A 20,638-nucleotide genomic window follows, 5' to 3' on the forward strand; every position below is an offset into this window, starting at 1 on the left:
CAATACACAGTCTTTAAACTCAGCATCACACACTCTCAAGACAAGGATGAAAAACAGTGAAGTTATTTGCCACCACGTAACATACATAGTTTTCAGTTCAGTTCCCCATAGGAATCTCATTTCCATCTGAAATCTCATCAGTATGGCCTTTACTGTCCACGTTTCTACCAGCATTCTAGTCTTCTGAGCCCTTATCATAAATTTATGATTTCTCTAGCCTTCTCCAATTTCTTACAACCTTTCACATCAAAGCAATTTCAAAGGTTCCTCCACAACCTCATGTACAATTAATTGCATAACTCAACTTCTTGGCACCAATTTTCTGAATTACCCCACTATTTGTTATTTTACTAAACTACCTGAGAGAAATTTCTTTAAAAAAAGTTTGTTTCATCAAGATGCAGTGGCTTCCATAGTTATATGAGATTAGGTATCATAATTGCTAACCAGGTTCTTGCAGGCCCACAGATATAATTCTAAACAGAAGCATAATATGGTGGACAGTGAAAACAGGATTTACATAATAAATCAACCATTGTTTTGACTTACTCAACTGTGATGTCATAAGCCACCACTGTGATGTGCTAAAAATTGTGATGTCATAATAAATCATGATATCCTAAAAACCATTTTGATTTCATAATCAATTGAGAGGTCATAAAACCACTGTGATGCCAGAAATAATTGGGAGGTCATAAACCAACAATTATGATGTCTTAAATCAATCATTTTTGTCATAATCTACTGTAATGTCATAAACCTCCATTGTGATATCTTAAATAATCGTGGTGTCCTAAAAGCTATTGTAATGTCATAATGAAATGTATTTTCAAAAACTATTGTGATACCATAAAAACACTGTGATGTTATAAGCTAAGATTGTGATGATGATTTTGTCATCATCAATTGTGATGTAATAAACCATGATGATATCATAAAAATACAATGTGTTGTCATAATTGTGAAATAAAAATAATTGTTATGCGGCCAGTGCTGTGGTGTAGTGGGCTAAGCCTCCACCTGTAGTGCTTGCATCCTATATGGGTGATGGTTTGTTTCTCAGCTGCTCACCTTACAAATCCCACTCTCTACCTATGGCCTGGGAAAACAGTGGAAGATGGCCCAAGTGCTTGGACCTCTGCACTTGTATGGAAGACCCAGAAAAAAGCTCCTGGTCCCTGGCTTCATATATGTTCAGCTCCACCCATTGTGGCAATTTGGGCACTGAACCAATGGCTAGAAGACCTCTCTGTCTCTGTCTCTGTGTCTCTCTCTGTAACTCTACCTCTCAAATTAATAAACAAAATCTTTTTAAAAATAAAAGAATCATTGTTATCACAAATTTACCATTGTGATGTCATAATAGATCATGAGATTATGAAAATAATTTTATCATAAAAATCATTTTGTTCAAAATCAATTCTGATGTTCTAAACTGCAATTTTAATGTCATAAATATTCAATTCAGATGTAATAAACCTATATTGTGATGTCATAGAAAACCTGATGTCATATCATAAGGAATTGGGATTGATAATTCTAAGAGTATGACATCATAATCAGTGATGTCATAAATCGATGTTTTGGTATCATAATCTGTTGTGATATCACTAACCATTGTGATGCTATTAACCAATAGTGTGATACCACAAATTTACCATTGTGATATCTTTTTTTTAAAGATTTTTTTGGAAAGTCAGTTACACAGAGCAGGGAGAGGCAGAGAGAGAGAGAGAGAGAGAGAGAGAGAGGTCTTCCATCTGATGGTTCACTCCCAAATTCGCTGCAATGACTGGAGCTGTGCTGATCTGAAGCCAGGAGCGAGGAGCTTCTTCCAGGTCTCCAATGTGGGTTCAGGTACCCAAGGACTTGGGTCATCTTCTAATGCTTTCCAAGGCAATAGAAGAGAGCTGTATCAGAAGTTGAGGAGCCAGGACTTGAAGGCATGCCCATATGGGATGCTGGCACTTCAGGCCAGGGCGTTAACCTGCTGTGCTACAGTGCCGGCCACTCATTGTGATATCTTCAGGCAACCATTCTGCTATCATAATTAAGCATGACTTCATAAAAACCAGTGCAACATCACAAATCAGATCATCATAATTAATTGTGGTGTCATAAACCACCACCATTTTGATGCCATAAATCAAGTGTGATGTCATAAATCATCATTATGATATTGAGATTGATTGTGATATCATTAAAACCATTTAATGTCATACACCAATAATGGTATGTCATAATTCAAACATTGCAATATAATAAACCATGGCATTGTCATGATCAATGATAAGATATAAAATGTGACATCATAAGCCTACCATTGCAACATCAAAATTAATTGTGCTGTCATAAAACATTAATCATTTAAAACATTTATCATAAAACATGTATCATTTAATTTTGGTGTCACAAATATAGCTATGCCATAAAACATTTATGTGGTGTCATAAATAGACCATTGCTTTGTTAAAACCATTTGTGATGTCAAAAACCCATTGTTGTTAGTCCAGTATGGTGCCACAGTAGATTAATCCACTTCCTGTGTCACCAACATCCCATGTGGATGCCAATCCAAGTATCAGCTGCTTCTCTTCTTTTCTAGCTAACTGCTCATGAAGCTGGGAAAGCAGCAAAGACGGCCCAAATAATTGAGACCCTGTGCTCATGTGGGAGATCCAGTTGAATATCTTGGCTCCTGTCTTTGGACTGGTATAAACCTACAACTGTGAAGATATAATCCATTCTGTCATAAAATGGTCATTGTTTCAAAATGAACAATTGTGACATCAACTGAGATGCCATAATCAATTCTCATGTCATAAATCATGATTGTCGGGGCTGGAACCATGGCTCACTTGGTTAATCCTCTGCCTGTGGAGCTGGCATCCCCTATGGGCACCAGGTTCTAGTCCCAGTTTCTCCTCTTCCAGTCCAGCTCTCCACTGTGGCCCAAGAGGGCAGTGGAGAATGGCCCAAGTTCTTAGGCAACCAAGTGCACTGCAAAAGCATGGGAGACCAGAAAGAAGCACCTGGCTCCTGGCTTCAGATCAGTGCAGCACCGGCCATAGTGGCTATTTGGGGAGTGAACCAACAGAAGGAAGACCTTTCTCTCTGTCTCTCTCTCTCACTGTCTATAACTCTACCTGTCAAATAAATTTTAAAAAATCACCACTGTTATGCTATAAACCTACCATTATGATGTTATGAATCAATTATTGCTTAGTCATAAATCATGACTGTGATATAAGCCAAAATTATGCCATAATAAGTTGTGATGTCCTAAAAACCATTGTTATGTCATAATTTTACATAAAAAACATGATATAATAAACAATTGTTATGCCATAAATATAGTATTGTGATGTCATTAAGACATTGTGATGTCAACATCAATTATAATGTCCTTAAAGACATTTTGATATAATAAATATGTATTGTGACCTCATAATTAATTGTGATGTCATAAAATCCACTGTGATATCTTTAATCTACTATTATGACTTCATAATCAATTGTGATAACATAAACCAACATTAAATCATAATCAATTGGGGCCAGCACTGTGGTGCAGTGGATTAAAGCCCTGGTCTGAAGCACCGGCATCCCATATGGGCACCAGGTCTAGTTCTGGCTGCTCCTCTATCAATCCAGCTCTCTGCTATGGCCTGGGAAAGTAGTAGAAGATGGCCCATGTCCTTGGGCCCCTGCACCCACGTGGGAGACCTGGAAGAAGCTCCTGGCTTTGGATCGGTGCAACTCTGGCTGTTGTGGCCATCTGGGGAGTGAACCAGTGGATGGAAGACCTCTCTCTCTGTAACTCTGTCTTTCAAATAAATAATGTAAATCTTTAAAAAAATCATAATCAATTGTGCTGTCATGAAAACCATTGATATCAAAAGCAATATTATCATGCCATAAAACAACTCTTGTGATGTTTTAAAACACTGTATTGTCTTAATCAATTATTGTGTCATAAATCATCACTGTGATATTGTAAATGTATTATTGTGCAATATATTTTAATGTCATAAAAACATTGTAAGTCATCCAGAGTCATGCTGTGCATTCATATTTAGAAGCATTGCTGTGCTACTATTGTCCTGAACTTAGAGTTTAGAACATATTCCTGTTTTCACTTTGTGAGGATACCTTTTGGCACACCTACAGCACTATCACTGGGCTCCGGAGGCAGCAAAAATCCAGCAAGGAAGTACCTGATGACACATGTTTTATGTGCATCTAGAAAAGCATGATTTCTTTATAAATTCACCACATAATAGGGACAATAAAGAAGAGAGACATCTTAGGAATACTTCAAAATGGCAGAATATGGAATGAATAGAATTGTACTAGGCTAGCGAAAAATAGTCAAGAAAAAAAAAAAAAAAGGAAGTACACTCTCAGGGAAAAATTGGAGAAAAAACCACACTAGAAATTCTACAAAGAAAGGGTAATACTGTATACATATGTAGAAAGTGCAAATTCTGGCTGGCGCCATGGCTCACTAGGCTAATCCTCTGCCTTGCGGTGCTGGCACACCAGGTTCTAGTCCTGGTTGGGGTGCCAGATTCTGTCCTGGTTGCCCCTCTTCCAGGCCAGCTCTCTGCTGTGGCCAGGGAGTGCAGTGGAGGATGGCCCAAGTGCTTGGGCCCTGCACCCCATGGGAGACCAGGAGAAGCACCTGGCTCCTGGCTTCAGATCAGCATGGTGCACTGGCCACGGCAGCCATTGGAGGGTGAACCAATGGCAAAGGAAGATCTTTCTCTCTGTCTCTCTCTCTCACTGTCCACTCTGCCTGTCAAAAAATAAAAAATAAATAAAAAATAAAAAATAAAAAAAGTGCAAATTCACAGCACAAACACAGACACAACACATGACTGCAGCAGCTGATAGAAGCAAGCAGAGGCTTGGAGACAGAGGTGAGACTAGATTGTAGTATTTTGTGGTGATATAGCCGGAGGGAGAGCATTGCATGAGTTAGCCTGGAGCCTAGAAGCAAGAGATTATCAGTGGCAGACCCAGTGGAAGTAAAAGAGCCACATTTATCTCACCTTATTCTGCCCACAATAGCACCTGCTTCCTGCTGAGAAAGTGAGAACACCACTTTTGGGCTTTTTATATGCAGAGCAAGCGGCTGAGATAAGATGTCATCTTCTCAGCAGTACTGGTGGCAGTGGCAGGGAGAGGGCAACATTTGACGAGTGGCTCTTGTATATGAGTGTGATCCAGAGATTCTAGCAGAGGGAAAAATCCACAGTCTCCATAGACTTTGAGCCTGGCTGGGAGGATTGACAGGTGGAGGTGAACCCACTCTGTGCTCCCAGCCCTCCAACATACCATAGGCTCCAGGGCTCAAGCCACCTAGACAGAGGTGGCTCAGGAAACATCTGCCTCTCTTTTGACTTAGAGAGGCTGGCAGAGAAGAGCCAAACCTCTGCACCCAATGACTGAGGGAGCCTTGTGAGCTGAGACTGTGGGGACTTGGTGTCTACATGAGAGGCTACAGGGTATAGCTGTGTCTCTGGGCATCACTGGGAGTGGCCCCAAATGATCAGTGCTCCACATGATCAGTGGTTGCCTGGAGTGGGTCATGGCTGTGGGAACCATACTCAGGGTGAGGACTGTGCAGATAATTTCTGTGGTTCATACAGCAGTGCAGATAAGTGTTGAACACACTGGTAACTAACAAGTGGGCATCACTCAGCTTGGAGGAGAAGAGGTGAAGGGGTGATCGCATCAACAGAGGTGAAAAATTCCCTCTTCTTTTAAAAAGAATGGATCTTCTAAGCCCAACTTGGGTCTTACCCTAGATAATTGCCCCAGCCTATAGTACTGACCAGAACTCCTGGGCCACGCCCAGCACACACTTCTTGGTGTTCCCTGAAAGTGCAGACATTCTACTAAGCCATAGATGAATAGGTCAGAGATAAAAGACATCAAAGGAAAAAAACCAAGACACCACAAATGCCTAAAAATAAATGTAGCAATTCAAGAAACAAGAGAAAGGAAGACACCTTGATCCCCACAAAGGAACACAACAATATATCAACATTAGAATGTGAAGATGAAGAGATTAATGAAATACAGGAAATGAATTCCAAAGATTAAACCTAGGATTAATCAAAAGCAATCTGAAACAAATCCACGAACAAAAGAAAAATGTACATGAAATGAATCAATTTTTCCCATGAAATTGAGATTTCAAATATAAATCAAAATGAAATATTAAATGAAGAACTCAATAGATCAAATATAAAATGATCAAATATAAATAAATATAAATATAAAATAGATCAACTATAAAGTGGAAAAGCAGTGGAAAGCCTTAACAAAAATTCAGTGAGCCATTGGTATTATCTGAACTAGAAGACAAGTCTTTTGAAATCTTTCAGTCAGATAAAAGAAAACACAAAGAAGAAAATAGAAAACTTAAGAACAGTGTTGGAGATTTATAAGATACTATCAAGCAATCAACATACAGTTCTTAGGAGTTCCAAAAGCCCTGGATATAGAGAATGGACTAGAAGGCCTATTTAGTGAAATAACTACAGAAAACAACCCCAATTTAGAGAACCAAAGGGACATCTAATAACAGGAAACACAGACAACTCCTAATAGACATGACCAGACATGACTTCACCATGACACACTGTAGTCAAACTTTCAAGAGAAAAACAAAGAGAAAAGGTTTAAAATGTGCAGAAGAGAAATGTCAGACTACTATCAGAGGATCTAAAATTATAATCAAAGCTAACTTCTCATCAGAAACCATATAGGTTAGAAAAGAATGGGGAGATATAGTCCAAGTCTTAAGAGAAGAAAACTTCAACCCAGAATGCTGTACCCTGCAAAGCTCTCATTTATGAATGAAAGTGAAATAAACACCTTCCATAGCAAACATAAATTAAAATAATGTGTCAATAATTCATCCAGCTTTACAAAACATGCTTAAGGGTGTTACACCCAGAAGCACAGAAAGATAACCATGATTATGAAAGAATATGAAGGCAGAAAACACTCAATGAAAGTACAAAAGTAGGCTGGCTCCATGGCTCAATGAGCTAATCCTCCGCCTTGTGGTGCTGGCACACCGGGTTCTAGTCCCAGTCGGGGTGCCAGATTCTGTCCCGGTTGCCCCTCTTCCAGTCCAGCTCTCTGCTGTGGCCCAGGAAGGCAGTGGAGGATGGCCCAAGTCCTTGGGTCCTGCACCCACATGGGAGACCAGGAGAGGCACCTGGCTCCTGGCTTTGGATCAGTGCGATGCGCCAGCTGCAGTGCACTGGCCGCGACAGCCATTGGAGGGTGAACCAACGGCAAAAGGAAGACCTTTCTCTCTCTGTCTCTCTCTCTCATTGTCCACTCTGCCTTTCAAAAAATAAATAAATAAAAAAATTTTTTTAAATCACAAAAGTAATCCAAAGTAAACAATATAAATATTTATGAAAAAATGGCAGGGTCAAATCGTTATTTGTCAATAGTCACATTGAATGTAAATGGCCTCAACTCTCCAGATAAAAGATACGGACTGGCTGACTGTATTAAAAAAAAAACATAATATATTGTTTGTGTAAATGTAAGCTGGTAAAGCCACCATGGAAGACAATATGGAGATACCTCAGAAATTTGAGCATAGACCTAGCATATGACCCAGCCATCCCACTCCTGGGAATTTATCCAAGGGAAATGAAATCAGCAAATGAAAGAGTGATCTGTAACCCCCATGTTTATTGCAGCTCAAATCACAATAGGTAGGATATGGAATCAACCCAAATACCCATCAGTTCAAGACTGGATAAAGAAATTATGGGATATACACAGTGAAATACTACACAGCAGTAATAAAAAAACTAAATTCAGTCATTTGCAACAGAATGGATGGAACTGGAAAACATCATACTTACTGAAATAAGCCAGTGACAAAAAGACAAATATCATATGTTCTCCCTGAACTATGACAACTACTAGAGCACCTAAAATGTAATCTATAGAAGTGAAATTGACTCTTTGAGAAGCAATTACTTTCAACACCCCTTGTCTTGACTACAGAAGAATAGTTTCTTTTCCATACAATTTGTTGAACACTTTACTTCTCAGAGAGTTAATCATATGTGTATAAAGTTAACTGAAAATAGATCTTGGTAAAAAACAAGAATGGAAATAGGAGAGGGAGGAGGAAGCGGGTAGGAGATTAATGGTGGGAAGGATCATCATGTTCCTAAAGATGTAATTATGAAATATATGCAATTTGTATTCTTTAAATAAAAGGAATATAAGGGGAAAAAAAGAAAGGATCTTTAAGGGCCAACGAATGGAACAGCAGATTATCCTGCAGCCTGGAGTGAGGGCATCCCATAAAACTCACAGTACAATTGCAACCACTCTCCATGCAGTCATCCATTCTTTTAAGTTGGACACATGCTACAATTTTGAATTGATACTTTTGTTACTATACTCCAGAGTGCTAAGATTAAAAATATTTTGAAGTATCTGTTTCCTTTTATAGTTATCAATTTGAATATATAGCACTGCTTCTTTTAATGATTTAAAAAGTATATGGAATAATAGAAAAACTCTTAATATCAATGAACCTTTTCACATAAGAAATATAACTAGAAGTCATTTTGAATATTAAATTCCCTACTCATTTTTATATAAAATATTGTTATATGCTCATAAGATATATACATATAAAGGAAAAATCATAAGAAAAATTCTGTATGTGTATACATATGTGTATCAGCAATTACTCTTCATGCTACCACTCATTTAATTATTTTGTACTGTTTCTTTCAAGTTTTGTCGGAAGTATGCATCTATGCATATTTAAACTCTTATAGTCCATACAACTTGGATCCATGAGATTTTAATTATCTTCATGTTGAATGATACTACTTATGTCCAGAGAAACATTTATTTATCACAAATCTCAATAAAGAGAACATTAAGAGCACTTATGAATTACTATATACTTATATTTTATGTTTACTACACTTGTGTTTATTCTTAGACAACTTTGTACAAATGTGTCATCCAGAATAGATTTGTCTGCACTTGTTTCTTTTAATCTGGCATTAAATATATAAGCTTCATAAATGTAGTTGCTGTAGTTTGTTATCAATTCTGTATAGTATACAAGAATATGAATAAGCCATATGTAAATTAGCCATTTCCTATTAATGAACATTCACATAGTTTACCTTTGTTCTTGTTAATAATGGTATTACTGTATAAACATCTCTATTCACTTCTCCAGGTGTACATAAGCAATATAGTTTCTGTGATATCATGTCCTAGAATTAAATGCTGATTGTAGGGTATGTACTTCATTTTCCTGGATAATACAAACTATTTTGGAAAAGAGCTGTACTAATTACCCCTCAACCAGTAAAAGTCACTGTTGCTCTGTAATTTGTCAATGCTGGTATTGTCAGATATAAATAATTTAAATTCTGATGTGAATTAAATGCTGTTTATTTTTATTACAATTTAAGTTTCTCAGCTGGTGCCATGGCTCAATAGGCTAATCCTCTGCCTACGGCGCCAGTACACCGGGTTCTAGTCCCGGTCGGGGCACTGGATTCTGTCCAGGTTGCCCCTCTTCCAGTCCAGCTCTCTGCTGTGGCCCAGGAAGGCAGTGGAGGATGGCCCAAGTCCTTGGGCCCTGCACCTGCATGGGAGACCAGGAGAGGTACCTGGCTCCTGGCTTCGAATCAGCATGGTGCGCTGGCCACAGCACACTGGCTGCAGCGACCATTGGAGGGTGAACCAACGGTTAAGGAAGACCTTTCTCTCTGTCTGTCTCTCTCTCTCACTGTCCACTCTGCCTGTCAAAAAAAAAAAAAACAATTTAAGTTTCTCTCTACAAAGGGGAATTTTTTTTAATATTTATTTATCTGAAAATCTGAAAGTAAGAGTTACAAAGAAAGAATGAAAGAGACAGCAAGAGAGATCTTCTATTACTGGTTCATACCCCAGATGCAACAATGACCAAGGCTACGCCAGGCAGAAAGTAGCAGCCAGGAGGTCTCCCACATGGGTAGTAGGTCTCCCACATGGGTAGCAGGTCCCAAATACCTGGGCCACCTTCCACTACTTTTTCCAGGCCATCATCAGAAAGCTTGATCAGAAGTAGAGCAGCTGGGACATAAACTGGCATCCATATGGAATGCTGGATTTCCAGGTGGCATCATTACCCACACCACAACGCAGGTTCTCTGAATGTTTTTCTATGGTTGGTGATTGTTCTAGTTTCTTAGTCTATAAAGTGTATATTCATGTCTTTTGTCTATTCTTCTATGGTTATCTTTTTTCTTTTTCTTACAGCATTAGCAGTTCTTTATATATTATGGGTATTAATCTCATTAGTAAACATAAGTATCTTGTCTTTCAGGATTGCATTTTCATTCTTTTTATGGTAATTTCAGCAGGACACACATTCCTAATATTACTAAAGTGGTATTTGTCATTTTTTTCTTAAATTCTTTACATATCTTTTTTTCCATTTTTTATTTTTAATTTATTTAAGGAATACAAATTTCATGCATTTCATATACACAAACTTAGCAACATAGTGATTCTTCACACATTATCTTCATCCCTGTCCATATTGCCACACTTCTTCCTATTCCCTCTCTGATTCCCATTCTTATTTTTTACAAAGATCTATTTTCATTCAACTTTATACTCATAAGATTAACCCTACACTAAGAGTTCAACAAATAATATGAAGAAAAACAAAACAAAACAAAACAAAAAACATTGCTTCTCAACAGTGAGATACAGGCTGTTCAGAATCATCACATCTCTAAGTGTCAATTCTACTCCTATAGACTGCCTTTTAGATGCCTTTTTGATATGCTGGCCTGACTTTAATATAAAGCATAAATAGTACTTCTGAGTTTCTGAAGACTTAGTAACTCCATACATAACAATGTTAAGAATACTAATCTGTGCTTGCTAGATTTGTTGTGTCATACACAAGAGTGTAGCTATGATTCATTAATAAGGTTGGATGCACAAATATTTCATGATAAATTGGATAATCTTGACTAAACAAACTATTATTTATTGAATAATATTTTGCATTTTGCTTGGGCCAAATATATCATTATGCTATGCCACCCTCACACGTTTTACTTAATGTTTCTAATATTGTTTTGTCATTATTTTCTAATGGATAAACTAATTTTCCTGAGTAAGATTATGAAAAAGTTGCTCTGTCTATCAATGGTATAAAAACAAAAAATCAGCACCCTGGTAGACATTTTTTAACATAGCAATGCTGTTTCAGACATAATGACTGCTGTTCATTCATTCATTGTGACTGGCCAATGGAATGAACCAAAACATGGAAACTTTCTCTCTTTTTCTGTGTTTCTCTTTCCTACTCAAGAAATAGATTTCTAAAAATCAATTAAAAGGTTAAGTACCTCAAATGTTAGTAAATAGTGGTATTTAGTGAGTTTAAATATAATCGAGTTATAAAATGATATCTATACATGTACTATAGATATACTGTGTTCATTCTCCCACCAATTGTACACTATTCTTAAGCACTTTCATAGAACAAGATCTATCATTCTTTTATATTAAAAACAGTGAGGTGGTGATCTTTTCACTAATATGTCTTTGCTGTGATTTAAATACTTTTGTAGAATAAATATCTAAAGGATTATTTTTCCCAAGAATTTTTGTCTTCATTGTTGTTTAAAATTGTGAGAAATATTTAGATGTATATATTTGTTTAGTAAAACAAAGTACAGAATAATAATATGTACAAGAAACTTTGACTAATAAACAACCTAGTATATTATATATGATGTGACAATCGAAAGAAATAGTGTATTTTCTACCTTTCTACTGCAGTTGAAAAGTTCAATAAAATAAATAACTCAAAAAGTGTGATAGTTTTAAACACTTAAAATTTTTGTCTGTGCAAAAAAGATATAGCTGTGTTTTGTTAGCAGTTTTCATGTGAGAGAATGATGGCAGAGATTTTGTTTATGAATTTTTGTAAATCATAGCAATTAACATAACAGTGTACATTTAATCTCTCACACTGTAATATTTATTAGAAATCATGTAGAATGTATATAAATACAGTCTACAAGACACCCTACTCTTACATGTCCCTCAGTAATTATCCAGATTCCCTCTTGGTTATAGACTTACCAAGACCAGCTGCAAGTAAAGCCTAAGGAAGAGAACACGATCCAAACTGTTGATACCGTAGTGACACATCCCACATCTCATCTCATGGATTGGGCCATTTTCAGAGACATCTTCCTTGAGAAAGCACTTCTCCCCAAATGCAATTACAATATTGACCCTGGTCAGTATCAGCCAGAATCACATGACCCAAAAATCAGCTCAGTGCTGACAGGGACAGCAGTAGATATGGGGCAGGCACTTGTACACTCAGAACTGAAGCCTTTGCTTCTGCATTTGGGGAGGGTGCAGTCTGAGGCCCCTGCAACTTTCCTGGTGTTGTATGCTTTGGTCAGCAGCATTCCACAGTGACCACAGGCTTAGCATCACAAGTGCCCAGCAGGTCACTAATTTTCAGGACTAAGTTAAAGACCTCTTGAAAAATATCTTAAGTATCTGCCAGGGATGTGAGCTCAGGACCTAAGAAACTACCAAGTGACTCATTCATTCTGAACCATGGCACAGCAGGTTTGCAACCAACTGTGACCAGCCCTAGATCAGTACTGGAGAATTAGACCCTGGTGTGCAGTAACAAGGTCTTTAGTTTGTTCTCACAGTTCTACCTAGACAGGAGGGAAAGGCAGGGACTGGGAAGGTGGCCATAGAGCACCAGATATGGCAGTGGTTTGGGGAATTTTCTGAATGTATCTTACCAAAACTACGTGAAACAAGGATGAAGCAAGTGTTATGAACAAGGAAGTGGGCTTGGGCTCAGGATTTATAGGCTGACTGCACACAGGAAAAGGAGGGGCCAGTGTGACTAGGGTGACCATCACATCCTCTGGGCCTGACAGGTGTTAGATGGGGGAATCAGGTGTTGCATGCAGTCAGTGAATAGGAGAGACAGATGGACAAGTGGACACCTTCTTAGGGTTGTGACAATGCCACTCTTGATGGCACCAAGCTGCACGATCCCAACAATAACCAATTCTCAGGTCATAACTGAACATCAGTCAGTTCCTGTGGATGGTTACTGTGGGTAAGCAGCTCACCCAACCATGGGCAGTCCATCTGTTCTCATGAGAAGCCTCTCTCAGTTCCTAACAACAATAATGTATTCTGCCTGGGAAGGACAGCCTGAAATCAAAGCCAGTATCTCCCATGGACACCAAGGAACTTTGCCCAGCCTTGTGCTCTCTGTGTTCCCTGCCCATACTGGATGATCCTTAAGGGCCACCTTGTTCCTTTCCTCCTCAGTTTCCTGGCTGAATCATGGGGCCTGATGGGAGCAATGCTGCTGATTCTGTGATCCTCCACAGGAGGTGGATGGCACATACCTCTTTCTGCCTTGCTTTACAGTTAGAAGAAGCTGCCATATGACAAGGTTATGTGGACTGTGGGCAATCTCAGCAGTTAGCTGAGCCCAGGTACATTTCCCCCCCCCCACCTTCTGCCAGTCAGGTAAACTACTGGGTGTGGCCAGGCGCATTACGCCCACCTGGGAAGCCAATTGACCTTCAATCTGATTCAATAGGTATATTGGTGCCAGTGTCCATTCTGTCCAATGGTTAGTGTTCCTCAGAGTTGGTTACACCCCTTTCACCTGCCCTTTATAATGTACGTGCCTGTGAATAAACACAGACATGTTCACAGAAGTCTGTCCCCCATGTCTTTGTGGAGGAAAAAGGTACCACCACCCTGCTCATCCTCGAATGTGGCTTAGCAAGATGAAGCAGCATCTGGCAATCAAACATGGACCTCAATGCATAAGGTAGATGAAGAGCAAAGACATCTCCTCCCAGGTGGAGAGGCATATCCCATTGGCTGGGTGCCCATTACCACCTCCACTAGATGAAGAGAAAACTCCTATATGTCTCATTATAGAGATCTGCCTCACAGGCTTCTGGGCCTCTCTGTCAGGAGAGAGGAAATTGCATCTGGTCATAGAGGCTACTCCCATGACTGGCCCCAAAGACTTCTGTCTGCCACTGCCACAGCTTCTCATGTGGGAAAGCAACTCAGCAACATGGTGAAAAATAGCCACCCACATCTTTAAGCTCTGCTTCTCCTCCTACGCTCATCCTGCTCCACACCCCCTGCCCAGACCGCAGGTGGGGGAGGGGGAAAATGGAGATTGGGTGTGCTTGCGATGTACAGTGTGCTCTTGCAGATCTGTCCCAGACTGGTATTGGCTTCCCACCAGTGGGCAAATTCTACAGGGGGAGGGAACCTCACTCATGGCCACGGTGGCATCCACAGGTGCCATAGCAACCTGCATTCTGGCAGCTCAGACATGTGCCCCAGCCCCAGGACACCATGAGGGATGAGGGCAGTACCCACTCCAGCAAGCCCAACCTGGGCTCCCATGGCTCTGCAGCTCCTTTGCCAACCTGCTGCTGACACAGGTGAGAAAGATCTTTCAATTAACCCTATAATTACCATCACAGGTTGTCCCCACCTTGTAACTGAATACCAAGAAGAAATTTCTCTCTTTGAATCCAGGTGAATTGCTGCCTTCAAAAATATTGCCTTGGACCTGTGCTGTGGCTCACTTGGCTAATCTTTTGCCTGCGGCACTGGCACCCCAGGTTCTAGTCCCAGTTGGGGTGCTGTATTCTGTCCCAGTTGCTCCTCTTCCAGTCCAGCTCTCTGCTGTGGCCCAGGAAGGCAGTGGAGGATGGCCCAAGTGATTGGGCCCTGCACTCACATGGGAGACCAGGAGGAAACACCTGGCTCCTGGCTTCAGATTGGCACAGCACACTGGCCATAGTGGCCATCTGGGTGCTGAACCAACGGAAAGGAAGACCTGTCTCTCTGTCTCTCTCTCACTGTCTAGCTATGTCTGTCAAAAAATTGCTTTGTAACTCACTGAATTTACTTTGCAATCTATATTTTAACAGGTTTCCAATGCTATAGCAACATGCAATCAATCAGTGTTCAATGAAAACAGCAGAGTAATCAATGCTAATTATAGAAAAATGGAATTTTAGTTTTGAGTAAGTTCAGATACCGATATAATATCAGAATCTTAAGTCATTTAGGTTAAGTGCTAAATGTAAAATAGTTCCATACCGCTTTGAATTAACTAAGCTCAAAATCTGATGTTACCTTATTTTTAAAAAAGTCTTAAATTTGGAGATTTCTAAAGGAATATTTCAAAATGTAAATCAAGGAAATTGGTAGATGAAAAAAAGCTATTAGTCTAGTCTAGTTTTAGTTCTATTTGACATAGAACTAAAATATATTAAAACAACAAGGTTTTTTACAATACATATATTAATAAATATCCAAACTAGTGTCAAAAATCTATGCAAAATCCCACAGCAACTTCTTTTTTTTTTTTTTGACAGGCAGAGTGGACAGTGAGAGAGAGAGACAGAGAGAAAGGTCTTCCTTTGCCGTTGGTTCACCCTCCCATGGCCGCCGCGGCCGGCGCGCTGCGGCCAGCGCACCACGCTGATCCGATGGCAGGAGCCAGGAGCCAGGTGCTTTTCCTGGTCTCCCATGGGGTGTAGGGCCCAAGCACCTGGGCCATCCTCCACTGCACTCCCTGGCCACAGCAGAGAGCTGGCCTGGAAGAGGGGCAACCCGGACAGAATCCGGCACCCCAACCGGGACTAGAACCCGGTGTGCCGGCGCCGCTAGGCGGAGGATTAGCCTAGTGAGCAGCGGCGCCGGCCCCACAGCAACTTCTTTTGATAGCTTTGTTTAATTAATGACTCTGCCAGTAAGCTATTCTGTCTTCCCTAGTTCTGATTGTGTTAAAACTTCCAAATTATGGGATTTGATTCAGTACACCAGCTCTTAAATTTAAGGTTTTATTTATAATTCTTGGCTCAACTAAAAAATACAGATTTTGTATTATGTTAAAGTAATCTATTATGTTCTCTTAATAGCTAAAATAGTTGAGTTCTTACTGGAGTTATGATTTGTTTAAATATATGCTTATTCTAAAACATGTGAGTAATCACTTTATAACCATAATCAGATTTGGTGTATATGATGTCATGATGTAAAAGGATCCTATTTCAACCTGATATTTTAGATTTTGAGCCTTCTTGGCATCCTTTACAGGAATTCAAAAAAATCAAAATTCCAAAAAAAATTGGGCTTTGAAATTTCCACATGGGCCCATGGAAATGACAAAGACACATGTCTGTCATCTTGTAGAGATACCAACTAATCAGGCTATTTGAATTATATTAGAAGTACTGTCAAGATGTGAAGTGATGATAAATTTTAAATTTTGATAATATAAAGTACTACTGATACAAATGTCTAAAGGTTAAAAATTCTAATGATCTTGTATTACTAGATGTGATGATTATCTTAATGAGAAAGGCCCAGAGGAATGAAAGGGTTATTTCTCTTACAAGATCCTACAGATGCTTTGAAAAATACTATATGGAGTAAGCGAGTACCTCTTTTTGGTTAATGAGTTTATAGTTTTAAACATGGCTATTTGAATTCTTGTCATCCACAGTTTTGTATACCAGACTTGCTGCTCATAAAACACAAAACATTATTGTTTCTGTGTTTAAATGTGTCATTTTAGGTTTTGAAGGACCTCTTTTTCCTGACTGTTATTGTGTTCAATATTCTGGGTCAGTCCTATGAGCAGATAAAGCCAATAATGTACTAGGTTCCAATTTCAAGAAGTTTGATTTATTTAGATTACTAAGAAGGGAAAGTAATTCTCATTGGTTTTTGGTAATAAAACACAGCTGAAGTTTTTGGGAAACTATTACCAAAGCTGCTTCATTGTTTTATCTTATATGTTTTGTTATGCATGTGTACATATTGTACATCTGAATAGGAAAATTTATTAAAAGCTCCATCTTAATTGGCTTATAAATTAAAAATTGCTCATAAATTTAAACTGATCAAATTGATCAAAGATATTTTTAATTCATGTGACCTAAATATCTTTGTCAGATGTTTAAAATCTATTGGTAAGATGAAACTAAAAATGCTTCATATGTGTGTGCTTAAGTTTGCTGGTTAAGCAAGCTACACTGTGTTAGATATTTAAGAGAGATTTCCAAAGACATGCATTCTTAAAATTTATAAAATACATTGGACCTTCTAGTAAATATTTTCATAAGTTGTTATTTAATGGTTGAAACTGCTGTTCCCTCATTTCTCTATTCTTTAAGTTGGGAAACATACTCTGTGCTTAGGGATTCTGCAAGATGCACAGACTGATTTTCAGATATTATGAAAGGAGTGGCTAACATTTTTACATAATAGCATGACCAAAATGAGAGCTTAAATTGTAACTTTACTACTAAATTCTTTCACCATGGGATCTCAAATCCCTTTGGGCTAGATGGTGAAAGTGGTGTGTTAAGCTTTAATGTGATTATGCAAATTAGATTGTTTTGAAATGACCATATTAGATAGGATTTTTTAAAGCCATTATACAGATAGGGCTAATTGTTACAGTGATCATATCAACAAAATTAATAAAATTATAGAGGAGTGAATGCTCTGACATGGAAAGCAGTTCTTGCAGCAGACTCATAGAGTGGCAATCACTTTAAGTAGCACTCAGTGACCTCAGAATTAGCCTTAAAGGCGTTCTAGTCTGGGAAAAGGCTCACAAGAGTATTTCAGGTGTGAAAATCCAGGACACTTGAGGGAAAATGTGTCCCTGCATGGAGAACTTCTCTAGGTGAAATCCCAGTGGAAAAAATGGTCATCAAAGAAGGGTGTACTTTTCTCCAAAGGGAGGAGAGGACTTTCACTTTGTTTATGGCCTTGTCTGAATACTGACAGAGTCTGTGGATTCAGAAGGCTTCCACAACCTAGGCAGCTCATGTCAAGAGCTTCAGGTGATCACAGATATCACACATAAGAGTGTTAGTTGTTAAATTAACAATAGGAGTCACTGTGTATTAACTTCCCATGCAGGACCTTAATACTACACTTAAAAAAAAAGAGGGAGGAGTATGGCACCCATCCGCGAGCATGTTAACTTTGCTCCTTTCACCTTAAAGATAATCTTTAGTACAGCAGAGTTACATTTTGTAATGGTTCTGGCAAAGAAGCCCTCATATTGCATAGAAAGGACCCAAAGTTTCGCAGGTCCAAAGAAATCCTGGGACTCCTTTATTGTCCTGTTACAAAACAAGGCAATATCATTATGTTCCCTCACAGTGAGCTGAAAAAATAACCCCCCAAAATAAAACCCATGAGCAGATCTACAGTAAAGATGGAGTTCAGGCAAAGCTGCAGAATTATGCCTTCCTGTTGACTGAGCTGTGACAGTGCTCCTGTTTTACAAGCAGGGATGGCGCTGTGGTGCTGTGGGTTAACACCCTGGCCTGAAGTGCCAGCATCCCATATGGGTGCTGGTTCAAGCCCTGGCTGCTCCACTTCTGATCCAGCTCTCTGCTATGGCCTGGGATAGCAGTAGAAGATGGCACAAGTCCTTGGGCCCCTGCACCCAAGTGGGAGACTAGGAAGAAGTTCCTGGCTCCTGGCTTGGATTGGTGCAACAGCTCCGGCCATTGCGTCCATGTGGGGAGTGAACCAGTGGATGGAAGACCTCGCTCTCTCTCTGTCTCTACCTCTCTCTCTAACTCTGTCTTTCAAAGAAATAAAAAATAAATCCTTAAAAAAAGAAAATGAAATACTCAAAACACATATAGAGTCATGTATTTCCTGACACTTTCTAAAGCATTTGTTTTCAATGCCAAGATAAGAAACTATTTACTATAGAGAAGAAAAATTCCTCATCTAAAATCCAAAATATAGAAATCTGTACAACTTTGCAGCAATCTGTGCAAACTTACACTGGTTCTTAATTTACCCAATAAAACATGACTAACAAAGTTAATGAAATAGATAGTAGTTTTTGGGAAAGACTTTTACATAATTAAGTCCAAGGAGAGTTACAAACCAGACCTCTACTTTCTAAAATTAAATTGTTTACTCAGTCTTAGAAAACTACAAACTAAGAAATGTACAGAAAGCTGGCTGGTGCCTCGTGTCTTCTCAAGAGCCTTTTTTTAAAGCCTGCTGACATGGAAGACTCTGGTCACTTGCTACTTTAAAGGCCAAAAAAACAGCATACAAAATCTGGCCATTTCCCTAGGTCATGCTTACTAGTTTGTCTTTATGTACATTTATAGATATTCAAGTGCTAGATAAAAGTCTTGTCATAAAATTTCCAGTACTACTATTCTAAATATTAAAAATTTCCAGTACTACTATTTTTATCTTTCCTAGTGAACTACCAAAAAATTATGATAATTTTCAAGCATTAATAGTGAAAATTTATCTGGAAGGTTTAAATGCAGAGAACAAGTCATTGAAATATTGATTTTCATTAAAGAGAAGGATTTAAAACTTTAGGTATAATGCCTGGGAGAAACTGAAACATAGGACTTCACTCCCTAGGAAATAAAGTGATCATTTACTTGGTCTAAAAGGCTAACGAGTCATTGAAAGGGACTGTACAACCCATGGCTTTTGACACTTAAAAATTATTTTATCATTCTATCTTGTGTAAGGTCTTCACAGCTATGACATGGTTTAAGTTCCATAATGTATCCTCAAGAGGAGCTCACACAAAATGAAAGTCAAATTGTCCATCCATTATAAGATGTCTTTCCAGACTATCTTAACCTAATAGTCATCATATTGTAGTTTTTGAAAGGGTTTTTTTCTACTCAAGAGAACCATCCTTTTTTAAGATTTATTTATTTATTTGAAAGATTTACACAGAGAGAGGAGAGGCAGAGAGAGAGAGGTCTTCCATCTGCTGGTTCACTCCTCAATTGGGCACAACAGCTGAAGCTGGGCCAATCCGAAGCCAGGAGCCAGGAACTTCTTCTGGGTCTCCCATGTGGGTGCAGGGGCCCACAGTCTTAGGCTTTCTTCCACTGCTTTCCCAGGCCCAGAGAGATGGATCAGAAGTAAAGCAACTGGGACTCGAACCAGCACCCATATGGGATGCCTCACTACAGGCAGCAGCTTTACCCACTACCCCACAGCACCGGCCCCGAGAACCCTCCTTTGAGCTGATTCTTCTGCCTACCATTTGCACTTTGGTGCTGTTTTGACTGGGGTTGCCTGCTGGCTAGACTTCCTACAGTACTCTGATGGGGCTGTACTGTCTGACTCTGTAGAACACTTCATGGGGATCAACCCAGAGTGTAAGTTAGTCTTCAGAGAGTATCCTGAATAGCTCCTGACTGCTCAGTGCAAGCAGAGTATCCAGTTTGTGGCTAATGCCAATAGAAATATGATGGTAACCTGATCCCTTGCACAACTTCTGTGGGAGCCATTGGAGTGTGTAATGCTCTGCCCACCTCTCCTGCAGGTTCTGGAGGACCTTTATCTCTCTCTCTTTGCCTCTCCTTCTCTCGGTGTAGCTCTGACTTTCAAATAAATAAATAAATCTTTTAAAAAAAGATCATTCCCATTCACAGTATTTACAAAAATATTTAAATGCCTTGGATTAAATTTAACCAAGGAGCTT

Source organism: Oryctolagus cuniculus, chromosome 19 (genome assembly GCF_051225735.1).
Source record: "Oryctolagus cuniculus isolate XC-2025 breed Fujian yellow rabbit chromosome 19, ASM5122573v1, whole genome shotgun sequence".
Classification (NCBI taxonomy): domain Eukaryota; kingdom Metazoa; phylum Chordata; class Mammalia; order Lagomorpha; family Leporidae; genus Oryctolagus; species Oryctolagus cuniculus.